Raw genomic sequence first — 7457 nt, 5'->3', positions numbered from 1 at the left:
ATGAGGTCAGGAGATCAAGATCATCCTGGCTAACATGCTGAAACCCCATCTCTACTTAAAAACACACACACACACACACACACATTAGCTGGTTGTGGTGGCACGTGCCTGTAATCCCAGTTACTCGAGAGGCTGAGGCAGGAGAATCGCTTGAACCAGGGAGTCGGAGGTTGCAGTGAGCCGAAATCATGCCACTGCACTCCAGCCTGGTAACAGAGCGAGATGCTGTCTAAAAAAAAAAAGAATAACCAGTATCACAAAAGTTTGTCAATGGCTATCCAATATAAAAAGAAGTAAACTCTGACTACAAGAAAACAAAGTGTGAGAGGAGGGGAGTAAAAGTGTAGTTTTTAATGCAACTGAAGTCAAGTTATCAACTTAAAATACGATTATTATAACTATAAGATATTTTATGCAAACCCTATGGTAACCACAAGGAAAAAGTCCATAATAGATATTCAAAAGATAAAAAGAAAGGAATCAAAACAAATCATTACCAAAAACTATCAAATACCAAAGAAAGACAGCAAGAAAGAGAGAAACAAAATAATAACAAAACAGATGAAAACTATTAACAAAATGGCAGTGAGTAAGTCCTACCTATTAATAATTACTTTAAATATAAATGGATTAACCTCCCTAATCAAAAGGCTTAGAGTGGCCGAATGCATTTAAAAAAGAAGATCCATCAATTTTCTTCTATAGAAGACTCACTTTAGATTCAAAAACACATGTAGGTTGAAAGCGAAGGGAAGGAAAAATTATTCTATGCAAATAGTAACCAAAAGAAAACAGGGCTAGCCATGCTTGCATCAGACAAAATAGACTTTGAGTTAAAAACTCTCCAAAGACAAAAAAAAGTCATTGCAAAATGATAAAACGGTCAAGTGATCTAACAATTATGAAAATATATACACCCAACACCAGAGCACCTAAATATATAAAGCAAATATTGATGGATCTGAAGGAAGAAATTGATAGCAGTAAAATAGCGGTAGGAGAATTCACTGCCTCATTTTCAATAACGGACAGACCATCCAGACAGAAAATCAATAAAGAAATAGCTGACTGAATAACACTCTAGACTAAATGGACCTAACAGACATATTTAGAACTTTCTACCCAACAGCAGAAGAATACACATTCTCCTCAAACATATATGGAACATTCTCCAGGATGGATCACAAGTAGGTCCCAAAACAAGTCTTAACACATTTAAGACTGAAGTCATTTTCAAGTATCTTTAAGACCACAAGGGAATGAAATAGAAATCAATAACAGCGAGAAAGCAGGAAAACTCACAAATATGTGGAAGCCAAATGGCATTTCCTTGATAATCATTGAGTCAAGAAATCAAACAAGAATTTTTTAAATACCTCAAAACAAACAGAAATGCAAATGCAACACATCAAAACTTACGAGATGCAGCAACAAGACTACTAAGAGGGAAGTTTATAGCAATAAATGCTTGTTTCCATTACAAAAAGAATGCCTCAAATAACCAAATTTTATAGCTCAAGTAATTAGAAAAGGAAGAACAAACTTTGCCCAAAGTTAGCTAGAAATAATAAAGATTAGAGTGGGAATAAATCAAATAGAGAATTAAAAGAAAGAACAGAAAAATCATCAAAGATGAATTGATTTTTTGAAAAAAATAAACAAAATTAGCAAACCCTTAGATAGACAAAATCAGAAGTGAAAGAGAAAACATTGCAATGGATGCCTGAGAAATAAAAAGGATCATAAGGGACTTTTATGAGCAATTGCACACCAACCAATTGAATAGGCTAGTAGAAATGGATGCACTGCAAGACATATATAACCTATTAAGACTTAAGAAGAAATAGAAAGCCTGAAGAGACCAATAAGAGATAAGAAAATTAAATCAGTAATCAAAAACCTTCTAACAAAGAAAAGCGCAGGACATGATGGTTTTAATGATTAATTCTATCAAACATTCAAATAATAATTTTTTTTTTTTTTTTTTTTTTTTTGAGACGGAGTCTCGCTCTGCCGCCCAGGCTGGAGTGCTGTGGCTGGATCTCAGCTCACTGCAAACTCCGCCTCCCGGGTTCACGCCATTCTCCTGCCTCAGCCTCCCGAGTAGCTGGGACTACAGGCGACTGCCACCTCGTCCGGCTAATTTTTTGTATTTTTTTTAGTAGAGACGGGGTTTCACCGTGTTAGCCAGGATGGTCTCGATCTCCTGACCTCGTGATCCGCCCGTCTCGGCCTCCCAAAGTGCTGGGATTACAGGCTTGAGTCAAATAATAATTAATAATCAATCCTTCTTAAACGCTTCCAAAAAATAGAAGAGAAAATACTTTCAAATTCATTTTGTGAATCCAGCATTACCCTGACACCAAAGTCATACAAAGACACCTCAAGGAAGAAAAATAAAAACTAAAGGCAAATATCTCTTTAGATATACAAACTAAAGGCAAATATCTCTTTAGATATATAAAAAAAATAAAATCTTTAGATATATAAATAAAAAAGCAAGAACACTCAATACCAGCAAACCAGATTACTAGCAAACAAAGTCCAGCAGCACATAAAAAAGATTACACACCATAACTAAGTGGGATTTATCCCTGGGATACAAGGTTGGTTCAACACATACAAATCAATCAACATGATACACTATCTTTCACTAATGAAAGATAAAATCACATGATCATCCTAACAGATGCACACAAATCACTTAACAAAGTTCAATATCCATTCACGCTAAAAACTCTCAACAAAATAGGTATAAAATGAACTTATCTCAACACATTAAAAGTCATTTATGAAAAACCCACAGCAAATGTCATAATCATTGAAGAAAATCTGAAAGCATTTCCTGTAAGGTCTGGCACACGAATGTCCACCCTGTGACTTCTATTCAACATAGTACTAAAAGTTCTCACCAGAGTGATTAGACAAGAAAAAGAAAAGGCATCCAAATCAAAAAGAAACAAGTAAAGTTATCTCTGTTTGCAAATGATATGATTATATATGTAGAGAACCCTAAAGACTCTATAGAAAACTGTTAGAACTAATAAATTCAGTAAAGTTGCAGGATACAAAATCAACATGCAGAAATCAGTAGTGTTTCTTTACACCAGCAACAAATTATCTGAAAAGGAAATCAATAAAAATCTCATTTATAGTAGCACAAAAAGTAATAAAGTATTTAGAAATATATTTAAACAAGGAGGTGAAAGACCTATTACATAGAAAACTATACGATATTGATGAAAGGAACTGAAGAAGACACAAATGGAAAGATATCCTGTGTTTGTGGACTGGAAGAATTAATATTGTTAAAATGTCCATACAACCCAAAGTTATCCAGAGATTCAACACAATCCCTATCAAAATTCTGGCAGCAATTTTCACAGAAATGGAAAATATCATCATAAAATTTGTATGGAACAATAAGAGATCCTGAATAGCCAAAGCAGTCTTGAGAAAAAAGAACGATGTTGGAGGCATCATACTTCTCTATTCCAAAGTATATTACAAAGTTATAAAAAATAAAATCGGTATATTGAAGAGTAGCTACACTCCCATGTTCATTGCAGCATTATTCACACTAACCAAGATATGGAAACAATGTGTGTCTGTCAACAGGTGAATGGATAAAGAAATTGATAGATAGATAGATAGGTAATACGTAGATAGATGCATGTGTGTGTGATACACACACACACAGGAATATTATTCAGCTTTAGAAAAGAAGGAAACTCTAAATCCTGTCATTTGCAAAAACATGGATCTCTACAGTTTCTAGGGGCTGAGAGCTGGGAGAAATGGAGACATCAGTCAAAAGGTATAAACTTTAAGTTATGTGGGATGAATTAGCTTCTAGAAATCTGATGTACGTCATGGTGACTATAGCTAATAATACTGCAATGTATACTTGAAATTTGCTAAGACAGTGAATCTTAAGTGTTCTCATTACAAAAATAAGGTTAATTACGTGAGGTAATGGATATGTTAATTAGCTTGACTATAGTAATCATTTCCCAATATATATGCATATCAAAATATCAAATTATATCGCAATAAAAGCAGTTATTTAATTTTTTAAAAATATGAACTTTGGGAGGACACAAACATTCAGTGTATTGCAGTTACTTTTTATGGCAAAATACCCCATCCTTTGTGCATTCCTTGGTCCTGACTCCATCCCTTTCTTAAGGAGTCTCTTATAAAGTAGCTGTGTATTTCCTCAATCTCTTATGCAAAAGAACAAAACAAAACAGGAAACACAAAATAAAACTCTTAAAGCCTTCTTAGGGGGGCAGAGGTTGTATTCATTCTCCCACCTTGTTTCTCCCCAGTAGGGGAATGTTGATTATCTATCCTGGAAGCCACTGGAAGAAAAGACTCCTAGTTTCTTAGTCAAGAAAATCTCCAAATATCTGTTGAGTAACTATACTCAGGTAACCCTGGGGAGATCTAAAGATGGGAAAGACGTATCTTCTGCCCGTAAGGAGCTTAGAGACTGGGGTGAGAGGGGAAGCAATAGGATACTGATTAATATTTGTAGTAAAAGCCAGAACACTCAAAATGCTGTAGCAAAGTAAAAAAAAAGTAAAACGTGAAACAGGAGTTAGGAAAGCCTCCATGCAGAGGGTGCCCCTGAAATGGGCCTGGAGGGGTGTATTTCCCTAAGCAGAGAGTGCATTAGTGAAAGCCAAGGCAAGACAGCATGAAAGCCCAGGCTATAAAGAAATAAAAACACTTTGGGGGGCCGAGGCGGGTGGATCATGAGGTCAGGAGATCGAGATCATCCTGGTAACATGGTGAAACCCCATCTCTACCAAAAATACAAAAACTTAGCCGGGCGTGGTGGCATGTGCCTGTAGTCCCAGCTACTCCGGAGGCTGAGGCAGGAGAATCTCTTGAACCCGGGAGGTGGAGGTTGCAGTGAGCTGAGATCGCGCCACTGCACCCCAGCCTGGTGACAGAGCGAGACTCTGTCTCAAATAAAAAAGGGGAAAAAAAAAAAAGAAATAAAACCAGAAAAGAAAATCAGAACCATAGTTTACAGCAGAGGCCAGCAAATGTTTTCTGTAAAAGGCCAAATAGTATTTTAGGCTTTGAAAGCCATGTAGTCTCTGTCACAATGACTCAACTCAGCTATTATAGCACAAATGCAGCCATAAGCAATACATAAACAAATGGATGTGGCTATGTTCCAATAAAACTTTATTTATAAAAACAGGCAGTGGGCCAGAATGCACAAATAAACTATAGACCATGAGAAACCACTGAAGATTTGTGAGCAGGAGGATGATATTATAACATTGCCAATGCTATATATTTGGAAAACTAATCTGACCACTGGGAAATGCTATAATAGAATTGGAGGAAGTGGAGTTCCGTGTAGAAACAACAGCTGGGAGGCTGTTACAATAGTTGGATAAGAGGCCTGAATTACAGTATCGAGGGCAGAAATGAGAAGGCCAAATGTGTAGGATATGGCAACTTGTTGGACCCAGAGAGAAATGGAGGGAGCGGAATTAAACATCACTGCCAATTTGGAGCCTGGGAGATGAGGAAAAATTTGTGAGCAATGTAGTAAGGGAGATCTGCGGGGGCTGGATGTGCCACCGGATTCTCTTTGTACTCTGGATGCTCAGCAAATAAAGTCAAGGAAGCCAGCCAGACAGAGTGGTCGGGCAACTCATGTCAGGTCTCTGAGTCTCTTTTGTGCAAAGGCGTCACCGCACATGTCCGGAGGCCATGTGGGACACGGGGCCGACGCCGGGCTCCAGTGTAGCCCCCACGGCTTCCCAGCAGACAGCACCTGACACTCTCTAAGTCTGGCCAAGCCTGGGCTCCGAGCAAGAGAGGACGAGGATCACTGAGCCGCTAGACATCTAGGAGGCCAGCCAAAGCAGAACAAAACCAGCCCCGCCAGAAGGAGGCTGAGGCTGTGCCAAGTGACCATGGAAGCTGTGTGTGTGGGCCAAATTGCTTTCTAATTACATTGCTCTCCAGACAAGACAAAATTGTGTCTCTTGAAAAGCATGTATGTGCTGTCAGAGTGAGTCTAGAGAGGTCAGGCTACGTGGACATCCAGAGCAAGGAGTCATGTTTCAGAATTCATTAACATCTCCTCTGCTGGGAAGGAAGAACTTGGAGAGGAGGCAGGGAGGAGACTGTGACTCAGTGGGACATTAGGGACACCTTCTAAAGAATCGAACACATTTAAATGGAGTAGGTGATTCTGCAAGAACATGTGCCATTTCGTCATGAATAGCTCATCATTTCTCTCTGAAACGTAATGTAATACCCTCCTGGAAAAAATAATATAAAGATTGTTTTTTTGCCTGTGTCCTATAGCAAACATTCTCCCCGCTGCTCTGCATGCTGAGACAATTTGGTCGAAAAAGAGTTGCCTTAGAATTTACCACATTTATGTTTGACAAAGAGGCAGTTTACTCACTAGTTGCACATTTGCTTGCTGAGATGCAAATGTTCAGGTTTGGCAGATATTGAAAATACTATTTTGATATTTTATGCACTTTCTTGGGACTCTATTTCAGAGGCAGAGCAGTAAGGGAAATATTCCCGACTTCCAATTATAAATATAATGCTACCATTTGGGTGTATTTATTTCCCAGGCAATCAATCAGGAAATGTTAGGAAACATATTCAGAGTTGTTTCAAACATGATTCCAGTTAAGTGAGTAATCTTTCCATTTTCTTTTCGTATGTTAGATGATTTTTTAAAAAGATGAAATAGTAAAAGAATTAGTAAAATATGGAATCTTGAACTCAGATTATAAATATAAATATGACAGTCTATTTTTAAGAAGAAATGACTTTAATTATGCTGAAATAAATGCTGGTAGTAAAACCAAATACTGCTTACTATATTTATACACACAATATTTAAAATACAATTGGTGATTCTAGGACTTTCTGGCAACTCTTCTGATTTTGTCAAGATAAAGGCTGAACTAGCTGGTATCCAGTCTCTTCAAACAGGTCCCAGGTGGTCGAGACCAAGAAGAGACATGCACTGCATAACAACATTCCAGTTAAGAACAGACACATGAAGGATATTGATCCCATAAAATTATAATATCATTTTTTTTGAGACAAGAGTTTCACTCTTGTTGCCCAGGCTGGAGTGCAGTGGCATGATCCCGGCTCACTGCAACCCTCGCCTCCCGGGTTCAAGCGATTCTCCTGCCTCAGCCTCCCTAGTAGCTGCGATTACATTGCCCGCCACCATGCCTGGCTAATTTTTTGTATTTTTAGTAGAGATGGGGTTTCACCATGTTGGTCAGGCTGGTCTTGAACTCCTGATCCCATAAAATTATAATATCATTTTTTTTGAGACAAGAGTTTCACTCTTGTTGCCCAGGCTGGAGTGCAGTGGTGCGATCCCGGCTCACTGCAACCCTCTGCCTCCCGGGTTCAAGTGATTCTCCTGCCTCAGCCTCCCTAGT

Source organism: Colobus angolensis, unplaced genomic scaffold, assembly GCF_000951035.1.
Source record: "Colobus angolensis palliatus isolate OR3802 unplaced genomic scaffold, Cang.pa_1.0 Scaffold414, whole genome shotgun sequence".
NCBI lineage: Eukaryota > Metazoa > Chordata > Mammalia > Primates > Cercopithecidae > Colobus > Colobus angolensis.
The sequence above is the reverse complement of the archived record's forward strand: the minus strand, read 5'-3'. Positions refer to the sequence as shown.